Raw genomic sequence first — 18,519 nt, 5'->3', positions numbered from 1 at the left:
GCTGGTAATTAATTATAAATGGAAACGATTTATTATTCCCCAAGAGGATACTGGAAAGGTAACGCAGCGATTAGTAAACTCGCCGAGGCAGCAAAAGTTACACGTATTACTGCTAAAAAAATGGTTATCCAAACAGGCAATATGGCAAATTTACCTACCACCACCGAAACAAATTCAGTACGCGTATTTCGATGTCAGCGTCCCTAATGAAGTTCATCAAGCTGATATTCTGTTTTTGCCACATGATACTGTATGTAGAAAAACGCACAAATACGCGCTAACTGTCGTTGATGTTGCAAGTGGATATAAAGAAGCAGAACCATTATTTAGAAAGACAGCTGCTGAAGTAGCTTCTGCGTTTAAACGAATTTATCAACGTGGACCCTTGCAATGGCCACAGCTGCTACAGGTTGATCCTGGCAAAGAATTTGTTGGTCCAGTATCATCGTTGATGAAGTGATATAATGTCAAAATACGACGAGGACACACTGCAATTCACCGTGATCAGGCAATTGTTGAAAGATTTAATCGAGCGCTAGCTCAGCGGTTATTTGGATATCAATACGCGAAGGAATTCATTCAGGATAAAAGATCTCGCGAATGGGTTGCAAGATTACCAAGTGTGGTAGCCGCGTTAAATAATGAGATTACTCGAACGACCAACATGAAACCTACTAATGCAATTACACAAAAAAATATACCCGTAAAACGACGTGATTTTTCAACGCAACCAGTATTAGGTAATGTTACTGTAAGGTATTTATATGAACTCGGTGAACTCGAAGGTGGTAAAAAAAGAGCGACTGATCCTACTTGGAGTGTTACCACACATAAGATATCTAACGTAACAAGATCCTCAGGTAGACCCGCAATCTACAGATTAGATTCAACTGCTCCTCAACGTGGATTTACACGTGAACAATTACAAGTAATTCCTGAGGATACGCAATTACCACCCAGATCACTTAACTAGCAGCCCTACGTCGATTACACTCAAGACAGGCCAACATTACATTTTCTCGTGTATGACCGCGACTGTTATCTTTTCTATCTACGGTAAATTGTCTTGGATTATTATTTGAATATCTCCATAACATCACACAATTACAACTTGTACAATGATTATTCTGCTGTTGTTTCAGCGCGTTGATAAATTCAACGTCGAGATCAAATTCTCGATTATTTTTTTTTATCAGATTGTTTATAACCAGCTAATTTTTTTTCTTATTATATCATTGTCAATATCATCACTAATCACTGACTCGTCCAAGACAATTCTCCGCAACTGAGATATTCTTCTGACTCGAGACACTGCGAGATAAACTAAGTTTGACCACTCGATACGATCATCTATAATCCAAACAACTGTATCGGTAATAGTTAATTCTTGAGATGAATGTATTGTCATTGCATATCCTAGTGTCCACGGAGATTTGTTCAACGATAATGCATCTTCAACAGCGTTGATATCAAGTGTGATAATATCATTTAATACTAAATTCTGTTTCTCGGTCTGTCCTGGTATATCAACGTCAATATTTTGCCGCCGTGTATCAGCTGGTCGATAACATAACGGATCTGGCAATGTTGGAAATTTTTCTTTATGTAACTGAAACAATTCCCGTTGAAGTATATCACGAACTATTTTTCTACTTGCAACTATCAGATCATTTGGTCTCCACGTTTGTAGAAAGTCGTTCACTGAAGTTTCTGAAATTATCCCACGCATTACTTCACATTGAATTTTATTCGGATGTAGTCGGATTAATTTTTTAAATTCTCTTAATTCTGCATCAAGAACTCTATGATCATCAGTTATTTCTTCATAGTAATCAACGAAATTTTTCAACCAATCATGTGGAGATGGTCTAACAAAAGGTGGTGGTTGACCATGATCGCCGCACATTATCACAGCAGTATTTCTTGTTAACAACCAATCTAGAAATGTTTTTGATGTTTCTAACGGCACAGTGCATATTTCATCCCAGATTATAATCCTTGGAATATATTTTTCTCTTATCTTTAAAGATGTCCATATATCACCTTTCCATCGGAAGAAGCTGTGATAGGTACATGATTGTACTCCTCGTTGTTTCATCTCTCGCGCGAGTCTGTGTGTGGGTGTTAGCACGATCATATCTGATTTCTGAAATATTTCGATCGCACGAGTGGTTTTACCAGAACTCCAGGTCCGTTTAGATAAACTGTTTTATTTCTAGTTATTGGATCGTACACCGATGGTGCAGACGATAGCTTTAATATTTGATGTTTTTTACAATAAATATCTTTAACTTCAACATCAGCTGATTCGGAATAATTGAGTATATTTTCTTTTTTCATTCTCCACGAACCCCATGATGCACAAGTACCGATATGTAGTTGTTCTAGTAATCCTGCATATTTTTTATTGATATAAAACGAATCCGTAGCGACTCTGACAGCGAGTGTAGAAATTCTGTTTATCATCGATAATAGAAACGTACGCGAGCATTGAAGATCTTAAATGAGTAAACTGCGGTGACTCACCGTCCATATAGCTCACAATTGTACCTAATTTAGTTCCATTTGACAAGAAAGCTATTTCTCGACTTATAAACGTATTTCTATTCCTTGTATCAGCGATTATAAAATCTAACTCAGCATCATCCATAATCAATCTTGTACAATGTCGTCTGTGATCATATATTCCTCCTTGGGTGAACTTGCCGATTATTTTTCTACCAAGATCTTTTGTAATTTTATTCTCGAAATCGGTTTTATCGGGGAGTTCATCATCGGAATATTTCTTTTGTTGTGGTAACCAAACATCGGTTTGTTTCCGGTATGATATAATTGCTTCACTTACAATCAGCGATGTTAACATCGCACAATCAAGCATATATCGTAATAGTACAATTGGTACCCAGCGTTTTTCTGAAAAATGCCTACCGAACCAAACATAACAAATCATATGGAGAGCTTTAGACATTTCAAATGACTCGATACAAGCAAATCCAGTTAGGTCAAAATCCGGTAATGGTCCATTTATCGATACTCGTTTCATCTCGTGCGTCGGATGACCGAATCGCTCAAAGTACACAGAACAATCTCCGTATCGAATAAAACTTCCAGGATAACATGCAACCATATCAGCCGAAATAACATCTTTATAATTATACTTGGTATTCCACAATCCACCGTGTCCGTATTCGACACAATTCAGCATTATATCATCAAGAAAATCAGACCGAGTTGGTTTCCACGAATTTTTCTTTCTAGTAAAATGAGCCGCAATTGACGGGACAGTAAAACAGTTGCTCAATATTTCGTCAGTATCATCAGTATATTGCAGCGCAAGATTTTTCATTTTTTCGTGGAGAAGATCTGTTCGATAAATAACACCATTTGGTCGTACGAACTGATCGAACTTAATTTTTTCTTCGGTACAAATACTTCCATCTGATTCGCCGTTTTCAGAACTCTGAAACAGCCATACTGACACATGATCGTTTTTACTTATTTCGTTAATAAAATCAAACATGTCTCCGCGGTAAAATTTAATAGTTCGATCTCGTGGAAACACTGTTACTGCGCTGGTCCACGCGTGAGCGTTTTGGTCAATGATATTTATTGGAGCTCATCCTTTTTTATAATGTTTCGAATTATATAAAATCTCCCCTGTTATAGTTTTCACTATTATTGGAAATTTTAGCGTTTTTTCCAACTTAGCAACATCGTTTATTGTAGCTCCAGTATCCTTCACTAAATCAGTCCATTTGTTTATTTTTTCACGTCGTAAATTCGTCAGACCGTTTCCGCGCATCGTGTTTGTAAAATGCTCCGTTACTCGCTCGGCTACACAATTTATTTTTGAAAATTTCGTCGGCGCCAGTTTATTAATGCTGGGTTTTTCATTTATCACATAGATTCCATAAATAACCGCGGTCACAGGATATGCTCGTTCATAATACGGTTTGTCAATACCAGTCAGCGTTCCTGGTTTGGAATTTCTACTTAATACAACGATTTTTTTTTATTACCGATGACAGGATCATATTTGTCACGGATAATCCAATTATCTGTTTCTGCAAGTACAACAAATTTTATTCTGAAAAGATAACTTCTATCATCGACTTTTTAATAATAGCTGCTGCTCTTACGTCATTCATCGTAGCGTCGATTATATCTTTGTCGCGTATAATCTTGAACGTTAACCATACATGAGATGCACCATCTGCGTGAAATTCTTTCTTGGCGTCGTGAATTTTATTGATCAAACTTTTATTTTTCGGATCAACTAGATGTTTTATTGGTAAATCAGAAGATATCCTGTCGAGATTAAATTTACTTGTTTTCCAAGGCTTGATTTTGGATAATCTCTCAAACTCATCCATATTATATTTCAGACAAGTATTTAAATAAAAAATATTATATATACAATGTCTCAACAGAACAAGTGCAAATGGTTGATGATCGGATCATTAACTCCCTGCAATAAACCCTGAAGGAAGGAATTCTGCGGGATTCACTTGCAGTCCGTTCGCAGCGGAAGTCTAGGACCGATACCGTGTCTGCGATGTGGTATTGGAATACGAGGTAAAACAGAGTTATGTGCACGTTGTGGTGGTAAGAAATACAGAGAACTTAAGAGATATTATGATAAAAAAATGTCAGTGACGGAGCTATAAAATCCGTGAAGGATTATTTACCTACGTTTTCAGACAAATTATGATTTAAACAAGTGATATTATTGTATAATGGAGCAAAATGAAGTCTCACATCCTATAATGACAAACTACGAAGCAAATCGTGATGGTGTAATTAGGCATCGTCGATTGAAAAAACCAGTTGGTGTTGTTAACAATCATGGTTATCTTAAATTTGGTATTTGGGGTAAGAAAAATTATTTCTGCCACCGATTCGCATACGAGTGTTTCTTCGGGGTGATCAAAGACGGTTTTGTGATCGATCATATTGACGGAAATAAACTTAATAATAATTTATCCAACCTTCAGGCTATTACACAGAGCGAGAACTCTGCATGGGGAGGGACTGGTAAATACTCAAAAAATCCTAGAGCAATTAAATCCTTCAATACAGGGACTTGCGAAGAGAGAATTTTTCAATCAATGACTTCAGCTGGCAAATATTTTGATATTCATCCGCATTCAGTACAGAATGTCGCAGAAAATATATACAAATCTACATTCTCAAAAAAATGTAAGCAAAAAATCACCTTCCAATATTGATAATGAGATAAACTATCAGTAATTACGTAGAATTATATTTATTAACCATTTTTTTTAGTTTTTATTTTGGGTCCCAGCATTTTCCACTTAGTTTTACGACTTGAGCGAAAGGGAGAAATTATGTAAATATATTTCTTTGTAGATTTCTGATTTTTACGGTCGTAATTAGTCAATTAACCATCTATGTCGTAATTAACACCAATAATTATACTCGTAGAAAGATATTTATGGTTTTTTAGCTTATAAAATAGAGGAATAAACGTATTTTGCATCGTACAATATAGCGAGTTACTTTTAAACCTGTTATGAGAAATCGAGGCAGAACACGCTGTTAGTGCAGATATTTACAATCTGTTCAGAAACCGCTGTTTTAGTGCAGAAATATGTATAACTTACAATCTATTCAAAAACCGTAGCTATATAATAATTTCTGGAACGTATAATTGTTAGATGATTCGATAGCTCAGTTGATAACGTATCGGACCGTGATACTCGAGGTCCGGCGATCGAGTCCCCAAGACTGACAACTGTCGGTGGTTACACTTATTAGCGATTTTATAATTAATTGGGGCCCCGCCAGCCCTCGAAACTCAACAGAAAAAAGATACCCTCCCACCACGTCAACAAGTGGTGGATACATGTTTTGTATCACCCACGGGCTGATTATGTGGGGGAGGGTCAAAATCTGTTGCGCGTAGAGAATGGCCCCATATATGTTTGTGCCGTCCTTCATTAAGATTGTAATTCATTCATTGTATATATTCCATGTACCCCCTGAACTTGCTAAAACACTCGAATAGAGGTTCATGTGGGGACTGTCATTCATTCATTATGTATGTTGTGCTGTCCTTGAAACATCCTCCTGAATTTGCTAAAACACTCGAATAGAGGTTCACATAGGGATATATATATATATATATATATATATATATATATATATATATATATATATATATATATATATATATATATATATATATACTGTACAATAATGAACTACGAAACTATTAATAATATTATTTCTGCTAGTAAAAAACTAAAAAAAATGGAATTAATAAGTCTGATGTACTAAATCCTGAAAAAGTAATTTCTGATTTTGAAATTTTACAAGAGCGTAAAAATCAAGGGATAGATACACTATCATCAGAATACAAGTTCATAAAACGGATTCAGCCGGCGATGTTCCAGTCGCTGGCTACTGAAGAAGATGATCAAGTGAACGAATTCGTTCCTCTTTCTGCTGCAGTAGAAAAAATTAGATCGGAATTATCCCGCGAGTACGAAGCAAAGAAAATAATTATTACTCGTATAAGAAATTAAGAAAAATTATGTCAGCGAGTAACTTCCTTACTGGTGAAACGACCGAGCACGTGTAATATTTTATCAGAAATATTTTTAATTTTTTCTGAAATACTTATTTTTTCTGAAATATTTTTATTTTTTTTCTGAAATATTTATTTTTTCTGAAATATTTTAATTTTTTCTGAAATATTTTTTATTTTTTTCTGAAGTATTTATTTTTTCTGAAATATTTATTTTATCAGAAATATTTTTAATTTTTTCAGAAATATTTATTTTTTCTGAAATATTTGTAATTTTTTTCTGAAATATTTATTTTTTCTGAAATATTTTTATTTTTTCTGAAAATTTTTTATTTTTTTCAGCTATTTTAGTCGATTTTGTCAAGGAAAATTGATGAATTTTCCAATATAATTCTGGTTAAACCTCAAGCGGTTATCTAATTGATATATGGATAAATTGCTAAAAATCCTCACTTTTTTCGAAAATCACCAGAAAAGTTAACAAAAATCACATGAAAATCCTCATTTTTTGAGCTAATATTGCTGATTTTTAGTGATTTATCTATAAATCAATTAGAGAATCGCTCCAGGTTTGACCTGACAAAAAAATGTAATTTGGTGAATTTTCTTTGACAAAATCGACTAAAATAGCTGAAAAAAATAACAAATTGACTAAAAATGTCGGAATATTTCTGAAAAAATATTTCTGAAAAAAATTAAACAATATTTCTGAGAAAATAAAATAAAATATTTCTGATAAAATAAAATATTTCTGGAAAAAATAAATATTTCTGATAAAATAAAATAAAATATTTCAGAAAAAATAAATATTTCTGATAAAATAAAATAAAATATTTCTGATCAAAGATCTATGGTAAAAAATCATTACGATAAAAGTCTTTAAGACTTTACAAGCAGATTCACAATTAATTGCTACCCAGTCAGGTCAATTAATTGTCCGAGGTGGTCGGTGAGTTTGAAATTGATTCGTGACAAATACTGATTATGTGTACGTAGATAAACAGGATTGGCTGGCTCTTGCACGATCAAACTCCCAGGAGATACTTCAGGAGTAAATGTGTTTAAAATATATCCTTGCTGAGCCTGATTTGACTTTCCAAGATCTATTTGATAGCTACCATCGATTACGTCACAAACAAGATTGACTGCGATCGTTGATGTTATATTAACGATTCCTGGTGAGACGTGACGTCCGTCATTTTGTTGACTGTTGTTATATCTAAGGATATTATCAGTCTGTGGAGCTATTTTCTCCATGCCTCAACAATTTTAGGAAAGTTGTTATTGACAACATTATTAACCGATTTTTTCAATTCATCTGTAGAAAATCCTGGTAGTCTAAATTTCAATATATCCGCGTCAGTTATCTTATAATGACTGGTGAATAAATCCTTAAGTCTTATTGTTTCCTCTCTAGTTTTTGGAAGAATAATATAACTCCCTTCCCCCAAATCCACTCCTTCATCCTCCAATCTGTGTATAATTCTTTTAACTACCTCATAACCATCCAGAATTACTTCTTCAGTAATAACCCTATTAACGAACTCAAGATCTGATATAACCTGATTCAAATGTTCTATTATTGAAATTATTTGTTGAATTAATTCACTGTTGTAATGCTGTATAATACTTAAAAATAATCTCTGTAGAGTCATAAGTGATCGCATGTGTTAATGTTTAATACTATTAGAAAAACTGCCGATGAATTCTTCGCCAATATGTGGATCAGTAGGTGATTCAGGTTTGTAACTGTATATATTTCTGTCTACCAAGGAAGTTTTGTACCATCTGATGATGTATAATATCGTTTGAAATCATCAGGATTTCTACCAATGTACAACCATGGATAACTTTTTCTGTATTCCGGAAGCTCAATGAACGATTTTTTATTTGTAATAAAATCATTCAATGTTGGTTCTGGTATCGGTGTAGGTACTGTGGTTCTATTTCAGGCCATCCTAGCACGTTTCTTATCGAAGATTGATAAATATCAACGGCGTAATCAGGTAAATGTATTTCAATCGTTGCTGATCAAGTTGGCTCATGAACGTCAATTGATATTTTTGCTACTTTTCCTGTTATTGATTCTATTCTACGTTGAAATTCGTCGTTGATTTCTTGAATCTCATAACTACCAGTTGGTGTTCCAACAACGACCCAATCAGGTGTTCCATCGGGTTTGTTTTTGTTAGCAAACACAAGCGAATTATTTGCTGGTGTTCCATTAAATGATTTCGATCTGATATTTGGCCAGCTGTAATGTACTCGTAATTCTGCTAACGCGATTTCATTCGCGCGAATCGCAGTTGGAAAATTAACACTAAATTCAGGATTAGTCGAGCTTACCGAGATCATTGTTGTTTTTGGTGGAGCTGTGTTTGTCACGATCTGTTGAAGTAGCTCTGCTGACGTTGTCGGTGATGTCATTATTAATACTCGTACTTTTAACAGCACTGTTATATATTTTAATCATTTCTGAAAACTCAAAATCAGAGATAATTCCATCACTGAGGCTTACTGATAACAACGAAGATAACTTCGAGTATGCGACCGTCGTTGTGTGTAATTTTGTTATGTAATCGGATAATTTTTCATTCATACAGGTGCATATTTTTTTTGCTACGATATTAAAAACACCTGCAATTGTTGTTGTGGCTGAAATACAGATTGTTACGGCTACTGGTGCCATCATTGTCATTGTTGATAATATAACACCTGTTCAGCAACAACAGCGGATACTGAATAAACAGTCACGTCGACGATAAGCTGTCGTAGTCGATATTTTTTTATTTTTACTGTATATCGTTCGATGATATCTTTTAATTTTACTTGCCATTCACGCGCTTGATTATACCTAAATTTCTGAACGTCGATTGAGGTACTCATTATATTTTATGCAGTATGTAATTGAGGTGTTTCAGCTAAAAATTCCAAACACCACCAGTAAGATGTTGCGTTTAATGTCTTATCAGCTGCTTCCAGTATAAATTCTTCTTCGGTTTCTTTATTAATACAACAGACACAACCCCGGAAAACCAATCGGTGGAATGTCGCCATAGATACTTTGTAAATATCTCAAATTTTGCAGCACTGAACACAGATAGCCTGTACACGCCAGTGACTGTTGCGGTATATTTAATAGTTTTATTCTGCGTTGACCATGTTGCAAATCCAGATGATACCGTGTATACGATGTTGGTAATATGCCCGGGAGTAACTCCAGGTGAAATTTTAATCAAACTAATTTTGTTAACGATCTCAGGAATCCCCGCTACGATGTCTTCGAGTGTTTTTATAATCGTGTCGATGTTAGTTTTGATATCAGAGAGTTTCGTATCAGCGGTGGGCGGAGTACCAAAAAATTCCTCTGCGGTTTCGTTAAGTTTTCTAAAATTTCTACGGAGATTTGTGAACGCGTTTACGTGAACATCATACTCGGCCCGCAACGTGGATAATTTACCATCTACGGTCTTGTAGTTGGTGTCGACGTATTTCTTCGTTGCGGCATCTTCGTCGGATGTTGGATCTCTGAGCACTACTATCTTATTCCTGTTCATGCTGAGTTCTCCCGTCATTGTGTCGCCGGTGTTTTGTCTTGCAATTTCATCTCTGATAGTTGTAAATGATATACTTGAATCCCTGATTTTTCCGCCGTCAGTAAACATAGGGATGTTATCCGTGACCGCACCGAGTACTCGACGAACTATGTCATTCCATTTGATGTTACTCGTTTTTAAAACACCATATCGGTCCTGAAAAACAACAACTTCAGCTCGGTCAACTCCAGCCAGGTTCATAATATCAGCGAGTTCATCTTTAGTCGCGTACTTTGACAAATCGATGTCATCGGACTTTTTCTTACTTTTCTTACTTGTAGAGGAAGATCTTCCGTAAATATCAACCATTATATAAGATCCTTGATCTGTTTAAAATACCTTACGCGCAACGAAGCGGTTACTTGTATAATCATGCACGACTTTATGTGGCGGTTTGCATGATTTTGATATGGTGTTAAGTATATTAATTGCTTCACGGCCGCATATTGGAGGATCTATCATTGTTTGTGTTGGTAGCGTTGAATACCAAACTTTTTTATGAAGTGGCTCGACATACTTGATAATTTCAACAGGTGGAGCTAATCCGTACGAATCGAAATAAACAATTCCAAGTGGATCAATTGCGTACGATACCCAATGAGTACCGGGTCCTGAATTTGAATCAAGATTAATAATATCCGTTTCAACGCTGTTTGGTCGTTGTGGTAATTGATCTCGCATGAAGACACCTCTAAAGACAGATATTTTTAGTTGTTTAGCAGCATTAAGTAAATCAAAATTTGATGCTGGAACGTCTAACGGATTGTTCCTGGAAGCCTCAGACCTCTTCCCCAACGAGATCCTGGTAATCTTAGGCCGCGTCCCTTTTTTTGTATCCCTTTCCTGTTGCTTTCTTTAGAGCCATTCTAGCAGCGGTTCCAACAGCACCTAACGCAGCTGCTTTTGCTACGACTGGAGCAGCAGCAGCTATTAACTCCAGTATTGCTGCAAGAAGTGGAATTATACCACCTTTTTTAATCATATCTTTAATGGCGCTCGGAGAAAGATGAAATTGAACTCCGGTTTTTGATTCTAGGGCTTTATTGAGATGTTTAATCTGATTATTTGCCAACGATAATTTGTTTGGACCGCCACTAGAAATCTGATCTCGCTTTAGTGATATTTTTGTTCCGCATCTGTTGCGTTTTTTAATTGTAATTTTTTTCCTGACCGGGAGTCAGAGTGACATTAACATGACTGTACAACATTTTATGACAAATACTTACCTCGCTCCAAATAATGATTAAAGATTTTCCACTGGTGCATCAATGACTCTCATTCGACCTCTACCACCTTCAAGTAACATGGCTTTATCGCTAAGTATGACCGCGATTGCTCTATAATCAACACCACCACCTGTATTTAATGTTCCTTTAAGATGTATATCAACGACAGATTGTTTTGATAGATCAAGATGCTCCAGCGAAAAGTAATAGATAGGATACAAAGTTCTAAAATCATGTTGTGATATTTGTAAACCGGTATCCACATTTTAATCACGTCCCATGAATGACATCAAACGATGATATACACGTCCTATATGATTTTGTTCATAATTAAGTTGTATATTTTCTGTTGGTTATTGTTGTCCGTTTATCCGTAAAGAAATATCTGTGATACCTAGTTTGTCAAATCTCATATGAGTATGTTCTTGATTATTTAAACGATCATAATTTTGAAACGCAATAAAAAATATGCCGTGGTGCAGAAACACCTTGTTGTGATGCTATATGCCATGTAAACTGACCGTTAGTGTTACTTTGTATACTATCCATGCTTGTTGTTAACCATGACAACAGGAATTTACCACCTGTGTCCATGAAAGAAAGTAATCGCTGTTCTTCTGCGATTGTTGGAGTCATCACCGGTATCCACAAGGAAAATTTTGTTAATGCTACCTTACCAGCATCACCAGCAGGTCTCCACAGAGCATCGTTATCATCACCTTTTCTTACAAAAACTACCGTGTGTCTAGCTCCAAAAATAACTTTTCTAACATTTCTACAAAATCCAAAAATATGCGATAGTGGAATTGTACATGAAAAACTTCTATTGGCTCCTAGCACCATATTTTTACGCGTTGCAAATCCCAAGTTGAAATTTGAGTTAGCACCATGAACTACTGGCGTCACATCAGCATCAGCGTTTCCGGCAAAATTTCTTGGTCGTCTTATATTATACGGATCGCTTTCAGGGTGACCAGTATTATCTTTTACAAACATCATCGTGGGACCTGCTGATCTTGTATAATCATCAGAATATCTTGCTAATCCTATTAGTGTTGTAGCAACGTCGATATCTTTCTGAATCGATTCAAAATATTTTTTCCATCAATCATATAAGTGGCGCTATCAAACAGTGCCATGATCCCGTTGTTGACAAAACCAACTTGTACTGCATCTGCATAATTGGCATTAGTTGTTCTTACAATTGTACCTTCTACCTCAATAAAAGCCTCAGCGGGTAGAAAGTATCTACTTGTATCATGAACTTGTAGTTCAATTCTTCCACGTTGATCTGGTAATCGTGTGTCATAAGAATAAAACTGATAATCACGTACCGATTCATCTTTAAGGACAGGTGCTTCCATGTCAAATGCTGTGTCGGACATGCGCTTGAACATATTATTGTAATCATTTTCGTCTAACACGTTGATTACCGCGTTCGGGAAATTCCACTTCCTGATATTAAACTTGAGATATTATTTCCCGATTCACCGAGTCCCTGATCTGCTAGTTCTGCTAGTTTTTTATTTGCAGCTTGATTTATTATTTTACTGACATCTCCGGGCATAATTTCAGTACTCGGTAATTTTACTGGTTGTGATTTTCGTCTTATTAATCGTGCTTGTCTATCTTTGATCGCCGAGAACGCCTTACCTGCAACATTGATAATTGCACCAGGAGCTTTTTCACGAACAACATCAATAGCTTTCATCGATAATTGTTTTGCAACAGGTGCTACTTTTGGGGCTATCCTTGTAAATAATCCCCGTACAACATCACCAAGTCCATCTCCGTAAATTGCTCCTTTGACTGGAAATCGTGAGTTTACTACTCTGACCGGTACAGATCTACGATAATTATTGTGCATGATCATCTTATCTTATTTATCGTTTATCTAATCGCGGTGACTAATCATCAACAAGTTCATCAATAAGTTCCCGGTAAACACCGATATCCATGATGTCACCGCGAAATAGTCGCTGGCAAATATCAGCTGCTTCATTAATTAAATTCTGGTGAATTATTTCCGGCTCGTTTTCCTCCTATAAGAACTTCTAACCGTTGTACGTCATTGAGAATATTATCAGGACAAATAATATTACCTCCGAAACCACTACCAGTAGCACCAGAAGCGTCATGAAATTCTTCTTCTGGAGATTGCGGTCGAGGAGGTTGTTGTTTTTTCTGTCGTTGAGGAATCTGAGATTTTTTCTGTTGCGGTGGGGAAGATTGTGTTGTTTTTAACGATGTTTTTAACGGTGTTAACGGATCTGCGGTTACAACAGGACTTGCAGCGATTCTTGCGTCAACATCTTTCTTAAATTGCATAAATTCATTGTCGTACTTTGTCGTGACCCACTGAATATCTTTATGTGTAGCAAACACCAACCGTCGCCACTGCTCATAATTCAACGGTGGTGAACCCGGTTCCAGGTAATAGTCACAATTAGTATATTCACCTACAAGATTAACCGCGTTATCGTAATTTTTCAACTTGATATTTTTTGCCATATCTTCCCTGATTTTTGCTTTACCACGTTGGTATTCCGGCGGAGCTTCGGCTTCAAGTGGCGTTTCTGGTGTATCTACGAAAACGTCTCCGGACGGTCTTGTTGTAACTTCCCTGATAGCAGTGGCCGCCGTAGCGGCTGCTTCAGCGGATCTTTCAGCTGAGGCTGCTAACCGCCTTGTTGCAAAATTTTGTTGTTGAGCAGTACGCGCTAACGATGTAGTAACAGGTTTAAATAACTTTTTAGTGTCTTCTTCATATTCAATTTGTGCTTCCTGCTGCACTTGTAGGTTTTCTCTAAATGAATCTCTAACAGGGAGAAATTTTTTGATTGCTTTTAATCGTTCTCGAGCTATCCTTGCAGTGTGAGATTCTGGGTGTACCATTATTTTGATATAACATAATGATTTTAATTAATAGCAGCAGGAAGGGCGCGACCTCAATTAAGATGTAATTGCGTAAACAGCGTGCATAATAAACAAGAAAAAATTACCAACGACAACGGAGTAATATTAATTAGTAAAATTCCAGAGAGATTTTCTCAGTAAAGTGTCGACGCTTTTTTAAATCTGTCGACGTTTTTTATTTTTCGATCACTTGTAGAAAGGTTTATTTTCGACGTTTCGACGTTTTTCAGACAAAGGTGGGTTCGCCCATCCTGCTGCTGCATCGCACTAGAACACCCGGCATAGTCACAAAGGTCTTTCCTGACTTATTTTTCTTTAAACGTTGCTAGAATTTCAACAGACACGTATTCTTGGGCACCGATCGAATTGGTTCTGTTAGGAAGAAGTAATACAAGCCGTATGCCACGCATTAGAGGGCGACGCGGCGTTTACCTATTTTGTCTGATCTCAGTGGTACTCATTTTTTTTCCAGCCCAACATCACAACATTAGGACTGGGGGAAAAATCAGTTTAACACAATTATTTGAGAATAGCACAGCACAGAGTATACATCCAAGCAGGAAAATATGGTTTGCACGTATACTGGACGTGTAGATGTGAAACACTATAATCGGTATTATTCAGCCCTAATATTTCACCAAACAAACACCTAGACTGTCTATATACCTCGTAATTGCTGTACATTGTCTCTATGCTTATACATCGGTGTCGTTATCGTTGTACAAAACAGAACGAAATGTTTACAATACAGAATCAAGGAAACGACACTTACCTTACTTTGAAGCTACATAGCTGTCACAGCGCACCTACGTCACCTCAGATAATACAGCTTTTCCACCCTCTTCGTTTGACTCCTGTAACATGTTCGGGAAGTAAAAATAGCGTTGTAAAAACATTGTAAACAATAACTAGAATTACATGTGTGAATTCGTAAACAATCACATCCTCGCACTAATCCGTCTAGAACTTCGTCTCCAATTTCGAGCATGTTAGTCAAATTTGTGGACTAACCCTGGGTCGATATTTGCTACTGATAAGTTGTTGTTGTTGTAGGGTTTAACGCCATTTTTCAGCACACGATTGGCTATACATGGCGGCCAGTATTAATGGTGGAGGAAGAACCCAGGAAAACCCCGGAAAGAACCACCGACCCACGAGAAGCTACTGGCAAGCTTTCTCACATATCCACATTAGTCGAATCCGAGACTCGAACCCACGCAGACAGAGGTGAGATGGCAGTGATCCGTAACGAAGAGCGCTTTAGACCACTCGGCCACTCGGGGCCCCGCTACTGATAAGAGTTTGTTTGCTTTTTTCAGCAAGTATATAACTGATTACTGTATGGTTACAGCAATGGGATATTAATAAATTTATGATCTAAAACCAAACGCGATCAGCTGTACGAATCGAGTTAGTTTGTTTTTTTTCTCCGTGGTATTGCTAATGATGATGTCAGTGTCATGGCGGTCACGTGCATCACTGTTCGTAAATAATCTATAAATTCAAGTTAAACGCCCTTTTCCTCGCCCACCATCCCCCCCCCCCCCCGACGTATCCTTTGATTAGTCTGGTAAATCAGCCACCCAGCCACCAATCTGTGTTGATACTGATGAACGTTATTTGGGTCTAATTATTAAAATATTAAATTTTGCTGCATGCAAATCGTTCCGGAACACACATGCGTACAGTTTTAGACACTTATCGATATTTGGCAATAGCCGTTGGACAGAGGGTTGTGTTATTTCCTTGTGGAGTTACAGGTCGCCAAACATAGGATTTGGTCTAGAAATATTATGTAAATATCGCCAAATCGGTACTTCAAAAGCCGCGAGAAACACTGGTAAGTATATAAAATTACATCGATGTGTACAGACAAGAGTGGTTTCAAATTTTTGCAGGTTTAAAAGAATAGGTGATATGAACCCAAGCAGCGAGCCAGTATCTCCACAGGCGCATGGCATATACTCTGATAACCTCCTCAGCTATGATTGTGTTTCAAGAAGGTACGTTACAAAGTTGTGTACTAAATCCCATTTTATTCTCGTTATTCATTATTGATAGTATTGAAGTTATGCTTACAAAATGTCCCCATGATGTAAATGAAAGCAAAGAGAATATATTTAATATTTTGTATCGACGATCTTGCGATGTGCGCCGAAACAGTAATTTTATCGCCGAAACAAATATGCATTTCAGATCAAGTTTGTCCAAATTCAAGTACGAACATCAATCGAGATTAAACAAAGAATAATTATTTTATTACGAGCGACTGAAAAAGTGATATTTTCCAAATTGAACGTTTCTCCTCGTATAAATATATGCTATTAGTTTTTACACCAAATGAAGTATAGTCAAATATACGTTGATTGCCCAGAACAATGATCTATTAAATGTCTTTTAGATATCATCGTAAGTGTGGCTACTTCAGTAGCCTGTATATTTGTAAACACTCGGATAGTTTTGTTAAACCAACGTTGTCACATGGTTCAGAATCATGGGGCTATTAATATTCAAAAGTAATAGAAAAAGTATAACAGAAGCTTTGTAAGCGTTGCTATAATCTCTTGACAATTAATGCGTATTTAGTTGGAAAATTTTCCGGATACCCAAGATGTGCTATCTATTATACAAAATGCATTAAATTTTGCCTGTTTTAATTTACATGGATCAAAACAGGTATTCTTATTTTTTTTCCCGATGTTTAATGCGTCTTACTGAAAATAGACGTATGACATGGGCAACACACACGAATGCATTATATTCATATGGGTTTGGTTTAATATGGATTGAAGAAAACGTTGGAAATGTGAATCTATTCATAAAGATATTTCAGCAAAAAGTTAAAGGTTGCATGAAGCAAAAACGATTTTGTGAAACTATAGGTTCAACGTAAGGAAGTTATAAGTGCTTAAAAAATATCTATTAAATCCTAAAATTACATTTATCTCCTGGTCTTCCTTTAAAATATAGAAATGCATTTTTTTTATTTCGATGCCCCAGTCAAAGTTTAGTTATAATGATAAGCCGTTATCGTGGTTTGGATATATCTGATAGACTTTGCCCATATTATGCAAAGAATCTTTTAAGATTTGTAGAAAACGAACATCGTTTTCTTTTAGTATGTAACGCATACGACGATCGCAGAGAAAATTTACTAATCGCATAGAAAATTGTTTACATAAAAAATGTCTAAATAAAAGCATCTTCATAAAAAGTTAATCTGATGTCCGATGTTAATCTTTGTACATTGACTAGTCAAGCCTCCTTTCTGTACAATGTCTGATGTTAATCTTTGTACATTACCTAGTCAAGCCTCCTTTCTGTGCAATGTCCGGTGTTAATCAGTGTACATTGATTAGTCAATACTCCTTTCTGTACTATGTCCGGTGTTAATTATTGTACATTGACTAATTTAGCGTCTGTGCTGTCCTATGTTCGATGTTAATCTTTGTACATTGACTAATCTAACCTCCATTTTGTCCTATGTTTGATGTTAATCTTTGTACATTGATTAGTCAAGCCTCCTTTCTGTACTATGTCTTCACCAGAAGAGAAAGTTTTTTATGAGTTCTGTGATCTAATACTTATATGAAGCTACGTTTACACTGTTTGGGTGCTCTTTGTTCAGACCTGTGCCGGTATAAGATTGAAAAGTGACCCCTATTGAAAACGTGACTAAGGTTCATTTTCAGTTGCTGTTCACTGAATGAACCGGATATGACCAGTCGTACAATGAACAATCTACGGAAATATTAATATGATATGAGAACTGGGGGACAAATAATAATTGTAAAATTCAAAAGGTTAATATGCGGGGGACTCTTGGGGGACAAATCGTTATTAAATAGGCCCCATAGGTTAATGTGCAAGGGATTCTTGGGGGACAAATGATATAGGCCACAGGTTTAACATGGGAATGGTATTATAGGGACAAAAGTGTTTATGGCCCAGTGTATCCCCCAGGGGTGTAAAACTGAGGGTAAAATAAAAAACCTTGGTGTCAGAACTGGGGGTCAAATAAAAAATGTGGGGGTCAAAAATGTACTGACAAACTTTCATATGACTCGTACTTTTTCAGCTTGAAATAGGATATTGCAACTTACACAACATACTCTCTCTCTCTCTCTCTCTCTCTAAATGTACAAATAAATCAACATGTACAATTAACAAACAGATGCATTGTCCATTCAAAGAATAATTTTATTAGTTCATTTTTCTTTTAAAGTTGTAC

The 18,519-nt window shown here is 36.2% G+C and overlaps 1 protein-coding gene across 2 annotated transcripts in view; it reads right to left on the bottom strand.

The window, feature by feature from the left end:
* Nucleotides 1-17,921, bottom strand: part of LOC149779425 (uncharacterized) — a 47,245-nt gene extending 29,324 nt beyond the window's left edge. Inside the window, exons 1-2 of one of the 2 annotated variants that reach the window (XM_089940083.1) lie at nt 17,592-17,921; nt 15,061-15,142 (exon numbers count right to left, since the gene is read on the bottom strand). The gene's annotated coding sequence lies outside the window, so the exon portion shown is untranslated. The remainder of the gene's footprint in view (nt 1-15,060; nt 15,143-17,591) is intronic. The other variant, XM_089940084.1, reaches the window with a different exon arrangement.
* Nucleotides 17,922-18,519: the final 598 nt, after the last annotated feature.

Source organism: Sinohyriopsis cumingii, chromosome 17, assembly GCF_028554795.1.
Source record: "Sinohyriopsis cumingii isolate HCF-2022 chromosome 17, ASM2855479v2, whole genome shotgun sequence".
Lineage (NCBI taxonomy): Eukaryota > Metazoa > Mollusca > Bivalvia > Unionida > Unionidae > Sinohyriopsis > Sinohyriopsis cumingii.
Note: the sequence above shows the minus strand (reverse complement) of the source record. Positions and strands in the feature narration are given on the sequence as shown.